Raw genomic sequence first — 20,089 nt, 5'->3', positions numbered from 1 at the left:
GTAAAATCATTGTGATTATAGGCTCTAGTACTTTAAGTAAGTAAGTTATGCACTAAAAGGCTGAAATTGTAAAACAAGTATGCTTATGCTTAACTGTTAATCCCTCTTTGTATCTACGCTGAGTAAACTACAAGAAAAGAGAAACTGCATTAAACAATAAAGGCATAAATGGCATGTTATGTCATCTTGATAAACAATGACTGTTATACTGTTTTCCTTCAAGAAGCAACTGTGACTGGCCTCTGTATTCTCCCTCAATGGAGAATGTGCCTGAGTGGAAAAAAAAATGGAGGATTATTTAGAAGTTACTTTGTTCATGCCTCTCGGTGAAAGCAGCACTTTCTCTGCATCTTCTCTCTTTGCTGCTTTTCCTTCATTTCCTCAGCTCTTATCTATTACAGAAAGCTGGACTTGTTATTTCAACAACAACCTACTATCATGCAGACTATGAGTTTCGAATAAAGTGAAATCAAACTTGCTTTAAGTGGTTTTGCAAATGTTTGACAGCAGAAGATAATAAATGAAAGTACATCTCCAATATTTCTCCTAATGCAATTTGTGGCATGTCAACGTCAAAGGATTCTAACAACAAATCAACAAATATTTGAATGAAAACAATATACATAACTTATTTTTCTATATTAGAAACAACTGTCAAACAATTACTGTATGACTTCATGAATTAGTTGGTTGTTTTGAAATATTCCTGCTAGGATTAAAAAAAAAAAAAAAAAAAAAAAAAAAAAAAAAGGGGGAAAAAAAAAAGGCTATATGGGCCTTTGAGCCTGAACATATTGTGTCAATCATAAGCATATGCAATGTATCTGAGCCATGAGGTAAAAATTTTCTTTGTAAATTATTTCATAAATAAATAATTTGCCTGAAAAAAGTTTATGAAAATATTTTTGCCTTTATTAAGTTCTCTACAGTTCTTTTGTGGTGAATGTAAAGAGATTGATATTGACGTCTTCTTGATCTGCTTTATTTTAACTTGAAATGCAGAATGTACCATGCAAGCATTTTTTATAAAGACACGGTAACAAACTTTTCCTGAGAGATACAGTATTACATTAGAGTTGTCTACTTGAAACTATGAAGACATATTTCGTCCTTCTCATCTTTGCTTATGAACGGCTTTTGCGGTTTCATTTTAAAAGCACGTGCACAAAGAGGCTTATGTCTTTTAAAAATACATCTCTCATACTGTTCTACAGGTGAAAAAAGGTGTCTGTTATCAAGGCTTATATGTGTTGAAACCTGCGCTTTCATTGTTATCGATCTTCTTCACAGTTTGTCAGTCATAATGTGAATAAAATGTGGGAAAGCTACAGCCACACATATAAACTGGCCAGGATTTAAGGTGTGGGGGGCATCATTTCCTGGTTTAAAATAAAAAGACATTAGTAAGTCTTACTAGAGCAGAGAAGCAAAGGGGAATAACCCTTGTTTAAGCACTTTCCACTCAAGCCCTGCTTGTAAGATGCTTAGCCAAGTCATCAGACAAAATACCTGCCGATTTTAACCCTTCATATGCAAGACATCTGCCAAGCGAACAGTCACTCGGGGCTGACATACTCGGTAACGATAATAAAATCTAAATTGCGGAGAAGAACACCTTCGAATTGATGCGAGCGGGACAAAAATACTCGCTTTTCAGAATTCCGCATTCGCTAAAATTTGCGAAAGTGGTTTGTCTCTTCAACCGTGTTTCAGCCACGGCATTTGCAGCTTGAGAAAAAGTAAAGGTTTACGAAGTCAGGAAAAGTTGTCTGCGCATGTATTAGTGAGGTGCTACCGAGCATGGCCCCAGTACTGAAGTATCGAGGCAGACTTTGTAACAAACTTTAAATTCTGATATTACTTTCCTTCGCATTCCATATATAAACATCTCTGCTGCTCCAAACTGATTTTCTGCTGATGGGTATAGAGGGAGTCCCACACATAATCTGTCAGTTCTCCTCTCCCTGTCTCAGGGATCCTACTGTGTGCCTCATCGTGCAACTATATTTTACCTTCCATTTTCAACATGACAAGTTCACCTCTCCTATGTGAATTATTGCTTTGCTATTCATAAAGCGCTTTATCAGACAATCCTACAAAGGAACATAAGGGGGAAATGTGTTTCTGGGTGATTTACATGAGCAATTACTTTACAGATCTGCCAGTGGATTATACTAAACATGTATGAAGAATGTTGAAGTTTGGAGAGAGGGCTGCAAACGCCATACGTTCTACAGGAGGGTTTCATTTGCGTCAGCGTGCATCTCTGAAGATTTTACGCTTTACATTTCACCACGTAGTTGAGAATAAAATTGTAAGGAAAAAGTTATGTCATTTCAAACATTTGGGGGGGGAAGCAGCTTCATCTCTCGCACTGTAACGATTTAACTCTTTTCCAGCGTCTCCCTCGAATAATGTGTCAGTAGTTGCAGGGGAGCAGAGTGCATCCATTTCAACGTGAAATCAGTTTTAAACGACTTGCATGGGAGGCAAATCACGCCATATAAAGTCACCTAACTGCAGAACAATTGCGTCCAAATGCCCAACAAATGTTTACATAGTTTTTAACGCCTACTATATTTGGGATTTTAAACCCCTTCCACAGGAACCTTTTATGTAGTGCTTCTCCTTGGAGAGTGTTTTTACATTAACATACAGACTTCTGGCACTTCGTGGCACGGGAGGAATCGGCGTTTTGAATGGAGAAGGTTCTGCACAAGCAGGAAAAGTTGTCAGGGTTCTCTCGGAGCAGCTTGGGACTGACTTGCGATTGGGATCACAGGGCAGGCGGGAGCGGGGGAACGGTCATCCCAAACCCTGGGAAGGGTCCGTCCCTCCGCCTCGACACCCGCACAGAAACGGGGTGGGGGGGTGATAATGGACGACGGAGGTGACACCGGATCAGTATCGCCCCGCGCAGACCTCGGGTCTCCCGAGGGAGGCGGCGACCGACCGCCGCGCGTGGGTCGCGCCGTGTGTCTGTCTCTGTGTGTGTGTGTGTGTGTGTGTGTGTGTGTGTGTGTGTCCCGGGCCCCCCGCCTTTCTTTTTTAATCCCGCGGGACGGCGGTCGGTCCAAACGACAGCAGAAGGCAGAGCAGCCCCCCTCCGCGGGCCGCGCGAGGCCGTGGCCTGCCGGCTATTCCGGCACCAACTTAGCCCAAGTCCCCGCGGCCGCGGGGCGACGCGCCCCCTCCGCGGCCTCCGCCGGCCCGGCCCGGCCCGGCCCGGCCCGGCCCGACTCGGCTCGTCTCGGCCGGGCCCGACCCGACCCGACCCGCGCGCGCGCCCGCGGCCGTGGCCCGGCGGCGGAGGCCGCGTCGCGTCGCGTCGCGGCGGGCGGCGGGCGGAGGCGGGCGGCGGGGGGCGGCGCGGGCCGCGCGGCGGGGCCGCCTTGCACTGTCTCTTTAAGGGCGCTCCGTCTGGGGTGGCGCTTTCCTCCGCGAAGGCTCCTTTGATATTAATAGTGTTGGTGTCTTGAAACTGACGTAATGCGGGGAGACGGAGGTCCTGACAAGCGATAACAGTCCTGATAACGCGCCGGCCGCCCCGCGCTCCCAGGCCGCCGCCTCGCCGCCGGCGGGGCCGCCGCGCCGTGCCCCGGCCCGCGCCCCCCGCCCCGCCGCGCCCCCGCCCCCGCCCCCGCACCGCACCGCCCGCCGGCGGCCGGCGGGCCCGTCGCCCCCTCCCCGCCGAGCGGGGCCGAGGGGGGAGGCAGCGGCGCCGCGGCCCCCCGCCCCCCCCCCCACTCCCCCCCCCCCCCCCCCCGCTCCCGGCCACCGCCACATAATCCGCGGCCAACTCCGCCGGCAGCAGGAGACGGTTCATGGCTCACGCCGCGGCTCCACCATCTTCCAGGCTGCCGGGGCTGTTGCTGACGGTTAATCAACAGGTAAGGCGCGGGGGGGCGCGGGCGGGGGCGGCCCGGCGGCGGGGAGGGCGCCGCGGCCGGCGGGCCGGGAGGGGGCGGCGCGGCGGCGGGCGCGGGGGGGGGGGGGGGGGGCGCCGTGCGGGGCGGGGGCGCGGCGCCCGCGGCGGCGCGGCGTGTGCCCGGGCCCGGGGGGGGGTGGGGTGGGGGGGCGAGAGGGTGCCCCCCCCCCCCCCAAAATACCCCCCCCCCCCGAAAAAAAAACCCCAACAAACGGAGGGGGGGGGGGGCGGCCGTGTGTGTGTGTGGGCATAATCGCAGGGAGCGGGGGGCTGCTCGGATTTCACAGGCTTTTTTTTGGTGCAACACCCCCCCCCCCCCCCGCCCCCCTTTCCCCCCGCCGGTGGGTCAAAGCCATGTGTGATGGCTGGAAATTGGCGACTTCAAAACCGCGGTAGCCCCGCTGGAGTCGGGAGGGTCAAGTTCAGCGGCGGCGGCGGGCAGGGGGAGCAGCCCCCTGGCCCGGAGGCGGGGAGGGGAGCGGCGGCGGCGGCCGCGGGCTGGTGCGGCTCTGCCCTCCCCTCCGCGCCTCTCCGCGCCTTATCTCCGCGGCCGCCGATTCCCCGGCACCGGGGCGCTCCGGGGGGAGGGGAAGGGAGACGCGGGGGGTGGAAGTGGAAGACGAGCAAAGAGGGTTTGCATCCGATGAGCTGCAGTCGCACAGTCCTGCCGCTCCTGCCGCTGCTGGAAGTTTTAATGGGGATCATGACAAGCGGGGCACAGAGACACCGTCATGAAGAGTAGTAAGTTTGGGAAAAACTTTTTTTTTTTTTCCTTTTTTTTTTTTTTTTTCTTCCCCCCCCCCCCCCCCTTTCCCCTTTTCTACCTCCTTGCCCGGGGACACACCGGGAGAGGCCGGGTGCGGAGCTGAGCTGCGCCGGGAGGGGGGCTCGGGGTCCCTCCCGGTCACACCGGGGGAAAAGGCGACATGGTGGTGGTGATTTTTTTTTTTTTTTGGTTTGGTTTGTTTTGGTTTGTTTTTTTTTGAAATCAGAGCGCAGAGAGACGTAAAACTTTTCCTTCTTAAAGGCGAAGCTCAGCTCGCAGCGCTGCGTCCCCACGCTCGGCTTTCCCCCGCCTGCCACAACTTCGTGGAGCGTCTCGGTCCCCGTCCCCGTGTCCCCCGCCCCTTCCCTCGTCCTCGGGGGCTGCCGGCGGGGGGCTGCTCCCCGCCGTAGTTACCCGCGGGTGCGCTTTTCGGGAGGAAGGAAGGAAGGAATGAATGGAGGCGAGGCGGGGGACAGAGGGGCTGCGCGGCGATGGGCAGCCGGGGCGGCCCGGGCCGGGGGCGAGCGGCCGCGGGGCCGGGGCCGGGCAGGGCCGGGGCCGGGGCCGGGCAGGGCCGCCCCTCCGCCGCGCCGCCCGGGGACCGCCGGCGGCCGCCCGAGGGGGGCTCGGCACACTTCGGGGGCTTTGTTTATCTGCCTCCCTGCTGCAGATCCAGGCGCCCAGGCGTCCCGGCAGCCCTAACGCGGTTGCTGGTGGGGCCCGCTAGCCTCCTTTATGTTTTGGCTTTTTTTTTTTTTTTTTTTTTTTTTTTATTCTCTCCCACAATCGGTTGTGCGTTGTGTCTGCAAATGGCAAACTTCTCAAGTGCACTGGCTGAGCTGAGGGGGTAAGTGATGAGTGGAGGTGGAGAGACGTCTCCCCTCCATCACCCCTTCCTCCGCCAGGGCGAGCGCCTTGCCTGGCAGGGCTGGAGCCAGGGGCACCTCGGCACGCCTGGGGAGCCGAGGCGACAGATCCCCTCCGAGGGGAAAACATTTTCTGGTCAAAAAAGAGTGTAAGCTGCTACGCGGACCGTGCTGCCTTCGCTGCTTTCAGAGCACGCAGCGCGTTTTGCATGTTGATTGAAACAAACAATGATTTAATACGTTTCAGGTTTTATTTAATCGAGTTCAGTAAGTCTTCTCAAGGAACCATCAAACGTCTTTGCCATTCAGGCGGTCTTCTTCAACTACGCAACTAAATCCTATGGATGTTGGTGGCATCAGATTACTTTCCTGTTGGTGTTAGGAAAAGTTGAACATTTAGAGAAGACTGCCAGAGTTAAAAATGCAAGGGGCAGCAAAGGAAAGTAGTGGTAAGAGCCAGTTCCTGACGTGGACAAAATGCGAATAAAAGTTACAGTAGTCTTCTGAACTGCAGTTTGTGTTTGCCTCATGTTCACAATATGCGTGTTAGGTTAGACAGCTCTCTCAGATATTCCACCAGAGTGACATTTAAAAAAAGCCCTCCAAAAGAGTGAGGAATTTTTTTTTTTTTTTTTTTTTTTAAAGTACTCTGGGTCTATGAGTAAATACAGGGTTTGTTTGAGAACATCAACTATTTCCTGTAAATTGTGATGCTGACAAGACTGTCTGGAAATGATATCAACACTTTGAAAGATTTTTTTTTTTTTTTCTTTTTTAACCACTGAATGAAAGTTTGTTAATAACGCGGTCAAACCAAACAAGTGGAACCTTTCTCTCTGGGGGGGTGGGTGGGGGGGGAGTGATCTTCTTCTTTGCTCTTGAAAAATGTATACCTTCTTGAGGTTTGCCATATAGAATCAATAATGCTGGAGTTCAGTAGTGCATCAGTGCCTATATACAAGTTAATCCTCAGCCTGTTTGTGACAACAGAAGTCTGCCTCACCTTTTTAAAACCAAGACACAGTAGATGTGAGATGAGTAGTCAGTTCATAATCTACCCTGTTCTGTCTGATTATCGCTTTTTTTTTTTTTGGTTACATATAATAACTTTTCTCTGTTTCAAACTTTGCATATATGTAGTCACAACAAAGTAAGTAAAGGGCAAAGTTGCATCAGCTTTTAAGTTTACATGTTTTGCCTGTGATCCTCTAAAACAGACTCTAAATAACACTGGGCAATCTTTGCCTGTGAGAGTATGGCTTTATTTTTTTCTTTATTTCATAGTAATGTTAATAAAGGAAAAAAAAAATGTAAATGACAACTTCAGAGATCTGAGACTTCTTTGGGCATCAAACACTTAGGATGCAGCCAGGTTATCCTCTTATATTTTTAATGCATTTTTAGCATAATTTATACGATAGCTTTGTGGGTTGCCTTATGTTTTTATCGGCGATCAACTAAATTCAGTAGTATTTTACGAATCCACAGCAGTATTATTTTTCTATCATGTGTTGTCTATCATTCGTAGTAAACTTTCATAGTACACACTATTACCATGCATGCTCTGGCAGCGTGTGAAGAGTATTCCCATATTGTGATTGTGCATTAATAACAGCGTAGTACTAATTCCTGTGTGTGGACTTGAGTGTCTGTGAGATGCAGTGGTTGCTTGTTAAATCTCTGTATTTCAATCATATATTTTAATGCTAGTTGACACATAGGGTTTTATATTTTCAAAGCATTGTGCAAACAATGACTAATTACTTTCTGCTCATGCGAATTACCTCTTTTAGCACTTTATCAGGCAGTTGCTTTGAAAGAAAACTATTTTACATTACAGTGTGAAAGAGTTAAAAAATTAGCAAAGATGTTTAGGAAAAACCCAAAATTTTAATTACAAACAGGCATCTTTGGATATGTATTTAAATTTTTCTTTTCATGTGGAACTTTCCTTCTAAGTTTGGGGGGGGGTGTGTGTGTGTGTATGAATATTTATGTCTCTTACAAACGCTTGACAATATTTTAATGTAATAATCTTAATAGAAACATTCTCAGATCTTAACTGCAGCCACACTGGCAGTATCGCTTTAATAAAGGTTTGTGGGTAACACCAAATATAACATTGTGAGAAAGTTTATGGTTAAATATTTTTGAACATGACAGGCTGGGAATCTGACAACCCTTTTTGTTGGGTGAAAGTGAAGTGGAAAGAAATTACATTTTTAATACAATTTCAGTTAAAACAAACTGCCACCTGGTAGTAAAAGTATTGGCCTTGAACAGAAATATATTCTGATTAAGATATTCTAACTGGTGTGTAAAATGAAGCCATTCATTCAGTATACTGACAACTTTCCAGTTGGTGTTTGCCCTTGCTTAATTTAGTTTCCTCAACACAACTAGTGAGGTAGTCTGGGGCTGTTTCTGGCAGTCCCGGGCGACTGTAAACTCGGGCATTTTTGTCCCAAATATTACACCTCACGAGTGAAAAAGCAATTGGCTAAAAAGAATAGCAGGCAGGTATGAGGAAAAAAAGAAGGTGTTTCTTTTTTGTTTCTGAAACTTCTCAAAGTTCTTACCTAGTAAGAAAACAATGCTATTTTCAAATAGCAGTGATTAATACTATAACCAGCGTAGTCTGCACCCATTTATTGTATAAATACCATTGCCTGTTGACCTTTGGATACATTAATTACAGCATATCTGGTCTAGGTTCTACTATTTTTGTCTGTCCAGAAGATAAATAAAAGTGCCCTTTCCAGTCCTCCTGGAGAAGGAGAAGAACTTTTTTTCTTGGTACCGTCATGAATTATGGAGTTCTTTTTCCTACCCTGTGCCAATGAAGTTCTCTTTTGACTTTAAAAAGATAAGCCTGCATCCAAAGAGAGAGCATTTGATTACTTTAAGACTATTTTTGCTTCGGTTTTTATGGTACGTACAAACTTTCTGGGCTTTGCTTTTTTGGATTGTGTGTGTTTGCTAATTAAAAGAAAAACACATAATGAGTTATATCAGATGATGTGGAGGATTAAAGTACAATTACACCATTAAATAGTAAATGTTTACAAGGGCAAGACATGCAACTACATTTTTCAGATTATGCTTATTATTCACTTCTTGACGTCGTTTTGCACATAATCAATAAAGGGCCTTCCAGAACGCAGCTCCTTAGCCAGTTGTATACGTGCCCAGAACATAAGAAACACTGCTGGGGCAGAGGAGCACGGGGCGGGGGAGAGAAGCGGTGGCATATTATTCTGACTTCTTGTCATGCAGACCAAGGCTCAAATGAAACACAGAGCAACGGGAGAATAACTACCATGGTCTCGGTTTAAGTCCCCAGTGGACATTTTGTCACACCCCAAAAGCATTGCACAACTGAACACCATTCCACTTGATGTGTCGTCCGGAGTCAGAGGAGTCTTTGATTTGGCGTCACGGGGTTTAGAAGACTGTGATTTAGGTGAACTGGCGTAGCTGCGTGTAAGAAACTTTGTTTAATAGCCATCTATGTTTTATTCATGCTCTGTGCTATCAGTTTCTTATTTTCTAGTACCTTTAAAGTGGTTCTTTAAAATTTAATAGCAACACCACCAGTGGAAAATATATCTAAAATTTAATAGAAATTGCTAATCTTTCTATCAGTGATTTTTATTACAGTCCTGCCGCGTTAACTAAGAAATCTTATTCCTGCTGCAGATCTCGGTACGTGGATTTAGAAAAGCTATAGAGAGAAAATTCTTCATTGAATTGCATAGCTGTCACGATAGGCACTTCTGTAGGACGTTCGTACAGAACCCAGTTGGTTCCATTCTGTAAAGTTCGGTGGAACCCTTCTGTGCTCGTAGGGAATGCGTGCAAGTACAGCAGCTACAACAGGATTATTTCTGCCTTGAAAATAGCATTATTTTGAATTGCAAGGTTTTGTCCTAATAGTCGTTTTTACTTTCTTATCTGCAGTTCGCACATGTCTAATTTCTCGTAAGTCTGCTTTCTTTCCAGGCTCAGAATTTTTTTTTTTTTTCCCTTAAATTTATTTTAAAATATTTAATTTTTAAAATGTTACTAGCCCTTTAAAAACCTGTAATAAATGCTTTACAAGTGGCTAGACACCTTCCCTGGTGGTTTAATTTATACAAGCAGGAAACTTTCTCTCCTTCTTTCTCTCTCTCTTTCTTGTTTTCTTTAAACCAACTGACGTAATGCCAAACTTTGCTTTAAAAGAACAGACAGAAGTAATTGGTAGCTTTTAACTTTTAATAATGTTCTGGATTGGTTTTAGTGGCCAAACTGCCATTTTTTTAAAATTCAAGTAAAAACGGGCTTGTGGCCTGAGGAAGAAAGGCCCTGTTGATGCAGTTATTTTTATTCTTGTTTTTCAATCTGTTATTAAAAATCTTTCCTGCTGAGCTCTGCTGGATTTCTCCAATTGCTCTTTGTGATGGCTGGTGCATTTCAGGTTACGGTAACTTAAACTGTTTTCTGATTTTTACTTTTTTTTTTTTTCCCATGGGCATTTTGAGATGCTTTATCCTTTTTCTTTTTTTGGTTTGACCCCCCCCTTCTTTCTTGCCCAGCACCCAAAGCCTTCTTTTGGAGAAACAATTTCTTTTGATTCAGAGAGGAATAATATGTTCCATACATACCATACTGGTGGCAGTTCAGTGTATGTTATTTTCCTAGTATGAGAGTGTTTTACACCTGTTAGTAACGCTGATTGGGAAGGTACTCGCTGCCCATTGCAGAAGACAGGAGAGATCCTATCTTGCGGAGTGGCCACCTTCAGTGCACTCTCCACCCCATATTTTAAAGCTAAACCAGATTTTAAACTATGTTTAGTAATAGTCTCTAGTGATCTGTATCTATTTGTATTAAGCTGGTATTAGAAACAAGAAAACCCAACAAAAGGGCTTTTTTTAAATTAACTGCACTTAAGAAAAAACAGTCTACTTTCTTTTCTTTTCTTTTCCTGATTTCTTTATTTTGTTTGGAGTTTTCTGGCTTATTTCCTTAATTTCTCTTCTACGTCTGCTGGGGCTCTGAACACAGGCAAACTTTCTACGGTAAAAGACGGAGTTGGGCAATAGACTTTCTTGACGAAGTTGACGTCAGGACGACTTCATAAGTTGGCAAGTAGGGAAATCGTTCAAAGACCAAGTTGGCTTGTGCCAGTTTTCCCTTCCTTTAGGGGAGACACTCCACCCAGTAGGAGGTTACCCCACCCAATGTGGAGAGCTATAATTCAGTGGCAACACTTTAAATGTCAATCCTCCCTAGGGTTTAAACCCCAGACTTGTCTTGCCTCAATCTTTATATTTAATCTAACATTCAATCTGTTGAAGTAACATCTCATCTTCATAAGCACTTTTTGGGCCTGATCCTGCAATTCTCATTCTTGAAAAATACTCACTGACGTCAGGGGGACTTTTGAATTCAGTAAAGGCTGCAGGATTGGCCTCTACAGAGTTGTGTGTGTCTGTGTCTGTCTGTAAGTAAGATTGTGTCTGCCTGATGAATATTGTATAGTCTGTGTTGTTAAAGATGAAATTGTAAAATACTTCCTTTGTAGTCTTAAAAATCTGAAGAAGTCCTGGAGTCGTAGTGCTGTAAAACAGATTTTCCTCAATAAGTGAAGTGTACTGATTTTTATTTAGCGTTTTTTCAGATCAAAATATGAGTTAAAAAAGTTCCAACTCTGAAGAATTTAAGGCATTTCTGCCATTTCTCTATATTTCTCTATATCATGCTGTAGACATATTTTTGAATGCTGCTTCTGGCAATTTTTTCATCTCTAATGGAAAATGAACATCGCAGCCTGTAGCTTAGTGCCCGTAATAACCATTGGGGTACTTGGATAATACTGAGAACTCCCAAGGAAAAATTTAGGTTTTGGGGATTCTCAAAGTCAACATGTAATTTTTATAGGTACATTTTTACTTCATTGTGGCGTCCACTCTCAAGCATCCTTTTCAGATCCCCCACTGCATTTAGTGAGGCTGACAATGAATGCAGGAAGGAATGTCTAATTTGATATTGCAAAAATGTACAGAAAAAGCACTGATGTGTTCATCTCTCTGCATTTTGAAAATATGCCAGCATTTTTAGTGTACTAATATATCTGAAAAAAAAAAAAAAGTCTGTAAAAGATGATGTTAAAAATCATCAATGCACTTATGTTTCTCAGCAAGATTTACTTAAAGGCTATGCTTCAGTTTTGCCTCAAACCATTTCAAGCCACCTCTGATCCAAGAATGTACCAGTTCTTGGTTCCTGGAAGATTAAGCATGACAGTTTCTATTATATAATGAACAGCAGTATTGTTTGAACAAAGGTAACATATTTTGATTTGTGTACTTTTTTTTGGCAGCTGGCACTAGTGTAGGTCTAAAATGAGTGGTGATCTAACAGTGTAAATATCTGAATGTTCTTGAAACACACAGTATAGATGTAATGTGTTTAAATCCTTGAATCTATCTACCTATATTATATAGAATGTGTATGTATGTGTATATACAAAGCCGTAAATGGTGTGTTCTGCTATCTGTAGCCTTCAAATGTGTATCCTTTGGGTATTCCTGACCTACTTTGCAAAGTCTGCAAGTCTGAAATACATACTGAAACTTAAAAAATTAAACATACAGCTTGGTGGTTCGCAGAAAAAGCAGGGGAATTTTTGCTAGTAGTTAATTAAAAAAAAAAAAAAGAAAAAAAAGATGCCATACGCTGCCTAGACAAATACCTTGCAGACTGCTTTTGGATATCCCAGTGACTTTACTGGGATTATATTAAAAAACAAATTCTCAACTGATGTAAAAAAAGTTTGAAGTAGATACTGAAGCTAAGTATTGCCTAAAATTCCGATGTGCAGATGTGGTTTAATGTTTAATGGAAGTTAAATGAGTTAGGATAAAGCAATTTTCTTTGGGGGTAGAAGGTTTTCAGTGTTTCCAAAGTTATGATTCTTTTTGACTTTCTCACACGCTGCTCTTCAAGCAAATGCTGCGAGTTATGTGGAACGTCATCCAAAACTTACTATGCAGCTGAAATGTTGCTTCATGAATTCAGTTAAATTTCAGTTTCCTAATCTGAACATAGTTTGCTTTTCTATTTAGTGTTCTCATTTTTAGGTGTATTAAGTATACTCATCAGACGTTCACCAGCTGCAGTTAGAGAGTATAAACCAAAAATGCAATACATGCCGATCATTGTCGAGCTTTCTCCTCCTCCATGCGTAGATATGGACACGCATGCACACACACAATTAATAAAGTAAACCTTGCCCCAAATACCTGAGGCAAAAGCTTGTGAAAATAGATTAGCCTTACCATGTGCCTTGCAGCTGAGCAGTATCTGACTCTGCTAGAGAAATGGGAGAGGAGAGCTCCTGAGCCGAGGCTGCCTGCCTGTCTGTGCTGCCCTGGCACCTAGCTCTGGATGCTCAGGTCTGGGGGCTGTCGGTAAAAATCCCACATCGCGTTTCAGCTGTCACAGTGGTGGGAAGGAAAGAAACAGTAACTCGGGTCTCCCATCTACTGTAATATACTGTTTTCTTTCTGTGGCCTGCTACAGGCATCGGAAATTTATGCCATCTAATTAGTCTGCTTCCACGTTCTTCAGATCTGGAGTTTTCTTTAGGACTAAACTCCTATTTGCATGTTATGTCTATCACAAAAAAAAAAATAAATAATATAATGGATTAAATTAATCCTGTAATAGTTGTTTGAAGCATACTGTAGGAATGTAAATAATTTTGTGGCATTGAGCTCATATTTCCAGTCTTAAGGGGGGTAAGATCAGAAGTTATCAGCAACATATATCTGAGTCATTCAGCTACAATAAATCTTCTAACAAATACCCACCCTTTGCACACCCAGAGATACTCTCCAAGACTGTTGAAATTCTGCACACACCTGTATCTTACGTGTAAGTCCCTAAGCATGAATAGTATAGACATATCTTCAACTACAATCAGATAGTATGTTAGGCTACAGCAGCAGCAAGCAAAGTAGTCCATGGACAACAAGTTTGATCGCTGCTGGCTGTGTGGCCCTCAAGGTTGCCTTCTCCCTGGAAAAAGTCCCGAGGAATCGTTAATTGAAAAGAAATGTGGGGTATGGCTCTGACTCCAGCTCTGCCACAGTTCAGGATACAAAGCATTAAGTGCTTCATCTATATCAGGTCAGAAGTGATCATGCATAATCCACTTTTATCTAGGTATCATTCTGTCATATGTAAGGTATGCTCTGCCTTGTTGTCTCGTTACTCTGCCTCTCCGTTTCTCCCTCACGCGTATCGGTCTCTCTTTGGCTGCTATATGCACATACATACATTCTAAAAATACATGGAAATGGAAGTCCATCTGTGTTGCATAATTTTTTTTACAAAAACACCAGTGTTTGTATTGTTCTTTCTCTGAGCCCTTAATGAGTTTAAAGAATTTAATGTGACTTAATGAGGGTTCTTATTCTATTTCTGACACAGAGACTAATGAGGGAAAAGTAGAACAAATTGAAACCCAACTTTTACTTGTGGTTAGTTTCATGATGTCATCAAATGCAGGATATTACAACTCCTGGAAAAGTTTACAAATCTAGGCAAGAATCCGTTTTGCATCACTGCCCTTCAGTTGTTTACGACATGAAGTTTGCTAGCGAGAAAACAAAAGTTTAGCATGACTTTATTTATTGATTTATTCATTTATTTTAATGTTTGGGCTGGTTTGATTGTTAGGCGAGTGATTTTTGTCAAAGTGACTCTAACCCGCTTTTGCCTGGCAACCTGGCAGAAACTTAGATACGACCAAAGATTGATTAAACTCCTCTGAGGTATGGCCCTGATCTCCCCCTGTACTTGCAAGGGACAAAACTTCTGCTAACTTAATCTAGGGTAAGATCTGATCCTCCTCGGGAATATTCCTAATTGCATTGCAGCTTACTGAGAGGGAACTGTAGTTTTTGGGGTTCCATGCTACACTTTCTTACAGTTTGCTACTTTAAAGCAGTTTCCCTGGACTCAGGGCAGAGTAAGGACATTTTGTAAGGCTCCATCTTGCATTTTTGCTGCCCTGCTCCAGATGGTCCAGCAGTATTTCACCGCGCGAAGTTGCCCTTCAGTGGGACCATGGTTTGGTCTGTCACCTTTAAAAGCAATTCTTTTGGTTTGAAATCAGTTCACTTCCCAAAGGGGAATGAAAATAAAAAGTGGCTTTAGGTAGTGCACCTGCTTCTGATTCCTGGTGCTACTCACTGGCTTCACGGCCACACTTTCTTCTTCTTCCTCACCAACTGCTCTCTGAAAGGCTCATAGAAATAGCAGTGGAGTGACTGACGCTCCAGTATTACAGGTCTATCCATGTAAGCAGGCTGTAATGCCCTCGTAAAGTTGTGTGCCGTGCCATGGGCATCAGGATATTTTTGACAGGCCGAGGGAAGCAGTGACTTTCATTGTCCACAGAATGTCCTTTTGATATAATCAAACTGCAAAAAGTTGCAGTATAGTAAATAAAATGCTTTTCTGTACCATCTGTGGTATTTTATTTTTTTTTCAGCAATTGTTAGTATTTTTAACAATATCAGTTTAATCGTGCAATGATGTGATTTCTTACGTTGACGTTAACCCTTGGCTCTTCTGCTGTTGCTCAGCATATCATGTCTGAACTGTGATGGATTTTATTGCTTTGCATTTTATTTTTTTACAATTAGTTGTTGGTTTCATGTTGTTGACTGCAACATGAGATAGTTCAAATAAATTAATAGGAATTTGAATTGGAAATAGGGGCATTTTTAACCAACTTTCTTGAGCATTATCATGCAAACAGAAAAAGAGAGTAAGTTGTTTGGTTGGTTCTTATGTATGTATATATGTGTGTTTGTGGTTTGTTTTTTTCTTAATGAAGGTTTTCATAATTTGATAGTTCAGCAAACATGAGTATGTTCTGAAAATAGTTCTCACAGATGGCAGGTCTGAGTCGATAGCTTTTAGGTAGACAATTTTGTTACAACATACGGACTCTAGAGGTAAAAAACTGTTTTCTGGAGTTTTAAAACCATTGGAAAGTAAGATTTATTGGACCTTAAATATCCCAGTGGTGCAAATTTATTTGGTGTTCATGGCGGTCTCAGCTTAACTTTCCTTAGAGATTTGCTGTGGTACTGCTTTATCTAAGGAACATTTAAAATGGGTTTGTCTAGCTTTTTTCTTCTTCAGTCATTTCTCAATTTCTATTTGCTCATATGAAAATCTTTATTAACAAAGGTGACCTGGCAGCTTTGCTGAACTTTCTGATGCAAAATGTTTTACCTGAGTGGGACAAAACTAAGAATCTGAAAAGCTGGCATTTTGAAGATTTTCATTTCAATAGTGGAGTGTGACAGTGGCTAGTTGTCAATGGGAAGGAGCTTAAAAAATAGTCACAGGAGAAAGAAAAAGCAGCTGTGGAATTTATTTTACTGGGTGAAAGGAGACTCATGGTTAAGCAAGCTTTACCTTCTTAGGTTTTCAGAATTTATTGCCCAAAAGACACATGCCTGAATAGAAAGAGAACTAGGATATTGTAAAATCCACTGTGACATGAAGCGCTCTTACTGCATATGAATACAATTTATTTATTTTTTCTCTCCAGCAAACTGTGACTTCCTTTGTCTTGTCAGAAGGAATTTCAGATGAGACCTTACCAGAGTAATGCTGCCATAAACCCTGCACTGCTCAGCTGTAGCTCTGTGCAGAGCGATATGGTCCGTGGTAGTTTTCACTGAGCTACTGTGCTGCTTTCAGTCAGGAATGGGACTGCATTGACTTTGTACTTTTGCAGAAAAAGTATGTTTTCTTAGAAAATGCACTACATGAAAGAAGGAAGGGCAAGAAGGAGAGTGGAGAGAGCGGTCTGATATATGAGCTGAGATTATGGATGCTGTAATGCCATTTATTGTAGGATACTATAGAAAAATCACACTGGGACCAAAGTTCCCGTGGATTACCATGCAATATTTATTACCATTTTCCTGTGTTTTCCCTGGTTAGGATCTAATCCTTCAGTGTCTGGAGCTGCATAGAGTTAAGAATTTGTCCATTCAGAGAGGAAAACCTTGCCAGCTACGGGATTTCACTATTTCACTACCTATATTTATTTATCCTCCCCCCCCTCCCCACCCCAAAAAAAAAAAAAAAAAAAAAAAAAAAAATTCTGAGAGCGAGGGGATTGAGAGCGGAAGGCAGAGATGGGGGATAGGTAAGCTGAGGGAATAGCAGGGGCATGTATCTGTTCAGTAAACAGTATTTACTGATTACTGTTTACTGTCAAGCAGATTACTGCAGTTGTATTTCTGTGAAGCAACCTGCATGCAGCCAGCGCGAAGGAATGAAGCAAAGTCGTGTGCAATTCTGAGGTGACTAAAAGATGTGCTTGTGACATACTTGTAGCAAAAGCCATTTTCAGTTGCCCGGTACCCTCCTCAGATGCTATAATTTTGCGAGTGACACATTTGATTATGAGCAGCCATCAAAACGCTCATAGGCATCTTGTTTGAAAGAATGTGCTTGAACTAAATATTTGCAGGTCAGAGAAATATGCTGATTTGTTCTTTTAATTTGTTCTTCAGCTTCCTGCTCTCTTTCAGTTTGTTTGATAGTTATTCAGTTTTGGAGATTATTTAAAAGGGATGATGCAGTGTATGCTTTTGCATTCCTTACTTGGGCAAAGCTTCCATTTGCTTCCTTGGGAGAGTTGGTCCGAGTAAGAGCTGCTGCCTGCTTTTGCCTTGATATGGAGAGGATGTGGTTAGTGTAGGGGTCCCCTCATCCTCAAAGCTCCCTTACTGTGATGAGCTCTTTGCTTCCTGGGGAGGAGAATTTCAATCTGGTTTTCAATCCCTTCTGTCAAGTTTTAGGGAGCAGTGTGAACTGTCTTATTAGAGCTGGCAGTGAGGAAGAGGAATGGAATCCAGGCACATCTCACCTCCGTGTTAGGGGGAATAAGGTATAAAAAGCGTCTGTCGAGCTTGCCTGGTAATTCTTTGATTATCATCTTCTCATGATGGAATACACATGTAGAAAAAACACAGAAGTTAATGTTTACTCTTTGGATGCTTTATCTATCGTCAAGCAAAGAGAACTGACAGTTTCATGGTTAAGTGCCTAAAGTTGTTTTTGGCTTTGCAGTTGTTGAATTAATCACTGCAGAGCTAACTAATTGTGTACCTTTTAAAGCTTTTTTTTTTTTTTTTTCATTTCCCTCTCTTAATGAAAGGGAGATATTTTGCTCTTTCTGACTTCGGGGTCGGGTTATCCCATTAACTACTAGCAGCAAGCTCTTCAGCTTTTACTTTCTTGAGTTATCTCAAGAATCATTCTTCTAGTAGATGGTGAATTTACTTACTGAGCCAGTTATTTATGGCTTTCAGTGCCCATCCTATATAGAGTAGGCAGAGGCATTTTAAAACACTTTTTAAAATTGGATAGAGAACGCTGGCTCCTGAATTCTGAGTTTAGAGATGTTACTAATGCTGATGTTTCAATTTGTGAGATGTTACCTTGGTGTCTTCCTGAGATGTTTCTTAGACAGAATTTAGAGTTTCAAGGGAATTTTTTTTTCCTAAAAATTTTGTGTTCTCTAAATGTTAGACATGGGCAAAAAATGACAAGGATCTCATCTTTATAGCATGCTGTGCATCATGGTTGATAGAACTGCCAGCTAGTTACTCCCTGGTTTTAAAGAAAGATGAAAAAGGCCTTGCAAAGATTAACTTTATTTCTGGCAACATTTTCATAGAATTTTATTATGGCAAAGGCACAACCAAAGAATGAATGGACAAAGTTGGGATTTTTGCCACTTGGTTATTTTTTCTGAGGCTGTGTAAGCTTTTTTTTTTTTTTTTTTTTTTTTTTTAAATAAAAATAAAAAATTAATGTAGAATGCAGTGTTTTCCCCAAGAGCACCTTCACAGATTTAGCATAAAGAAAGTGCATTTTAATTCAGAGACACTGATATATTTCTTCATGCTTTGAAAGCAGTAATCGAACAGGTATATAGAGCTGTAATGATAAATATGTTGATTATTTGTATCTAGCATTGTTAAAATACATGATTTATTTTAATGCATGTTCAGATTAATGTTCTTTATTTAAGATATCCAACTTATTCTGCATTTTAAATACAAGTCTCTTGGCTTCTCACTTCACTTTTTTTTTTTTTTTATGTCAGCTGGCTCATTTCAACTCCTAAACAAAGGCTTCACTTCAAGAACTTTTTATAATTTAAAAAAAATCGCTAATTGCAGTTGGAAATTTTGTATATATAACTAAACTAACAAGTCTGTGTATTGTATGGGAGAGGCCCTAGCGATATTGTTTATCTTAGGGTCCACATTATTGGAAGGCAGGACTAATGACAGTGAATCATGCACACTGTATATTAATGTAGTCCACTTTCGGCACTATATAAATAGTATTGTAAATACACACCTGCAAAGTGTCTGCAGTTATATGGTCATCGCACAGAGTCCCTCTGTGCTCTCCTAAGTACATATCTCTGCGTGTATCACATCTTTCTAACCAAGGCAGCATACTGCAGCTGCTGTTCCTCTCGAGGAGGTGTCTATAAAATGAACGCTGCGAAACCAAAATTTTGGGATGGCTTGACGCAGAACACATGGGCGTACTGTTACTTGGTCTTTTAATGCCTGCCCGGTCCCTTTCCCTGCGCAGGGCTAGCCGCACAAGATGAGCTGGGTGTCGATCTGAAACGTAGGCTGGTCCTCTGAGCGGGCCAGAAGGCAGGCTGTGACTTACATCAGCGGGAGGTTTCTTGGCTTTCCCAAAGGCGGCTGCAGCGGGAGGCTAGTCAGAAAAAGCCATTATTTCTACCAAAAGCCTAAAAACGTGGCACCTACGCTAGCGTCAGGTTCTTCAGTTTTCCTCCGCCGCGGTAACCGGGCCCTCGTCCTCACCTTGCTTCCTAAACTTCTCCTTTATTTCAGCAGGCAGCCGCGCCGACGCTGCCAGTTCCCCCGTTGTGTTTGCATACACACATTCAGGGTAGCCCAAAATCTAAATACGTGCGGCTGGGTGCCCGCGGTAGCCGAGGCTCGTTCCCCGCGCGGCACCTTGGAGCCTGTTCAAGCCCGTGGTGGAAATCCCGGGCTGCTTGTAGGGCCCGATCCTTCCTTCCATGGGGCTGGAGAGGCTGCTGGCTCCGGGCAGACCTTGGCGGGGGTGGCTCTTCGCCCCGAGCGGTGCCTGCCCCGCCGTGGTGGCCCTGCAGTGTCCTTTGGACGACTCGGGCTGGCTCCCATCCCAGGGACGCTCCTTTGGGTTTGCCGGTGGCAGCTACTGCACGTCCGGGAACGTGGCCGGGGGCTGGATGCTCGGGCGCCCGTTGGATGTGCGAAGGGGGGGCGAGCGCCGGGTTTGGGGCCCCCCCGCCCTCTCTGGAGCAGGGGGTGCAGGTGGATCCCGCGTTTTGGGCCGAAGCTGCTGATGCCGGCTCCGTGGTGTCCCTGGGGAGGGAGGGGAGCCCCTGCCCAGCACCTGGAA

At 43.6% G+C, this 20,089-nt stretch overlaps 1 protein-coding gene across 2 annotated transcripts in view; it reads left to right on the top strand.

Annotated features, from left to right (window-relative positions):
* The first annotated feature begins 3,777 nt into the window (after nt 1-3,777).
* The window catches only part of TRPS1 (transcriptional repressor GATA binding 1), a 223,058-nt gene continuing 206,746 nt past the window's right edge, over nt 3,778-20,089 (top strand). For both annotated transcript variants that reach the window (XM_049824535.1, XM_049824526.1), the window contains exon 1: nt 3,778-3,890. The gene's annotated coding sequence lies outside the window, so the exon portion shown is untranslated. The remainder of the gene's footprint in view (nt 3,891-20,089) is intronic.

Source organism: Accipiter gentilis, chromosome 2, assembly GCF_929443795.1.
Source record: "Accipiter gentilis chromosome 2, bAccGen1.1, whole genome shotgun sequence".
Lineage (NCBI taxonomy): Eukaryota > Metazoa > Chordata > Aves > Accipitriformes > Accipitridae > Astur > Astur gentilis.
Note: the sequence above shows the minus strand (reverse complement) of the source record. Positions and strands in the feature narration are given on the sequence as shown.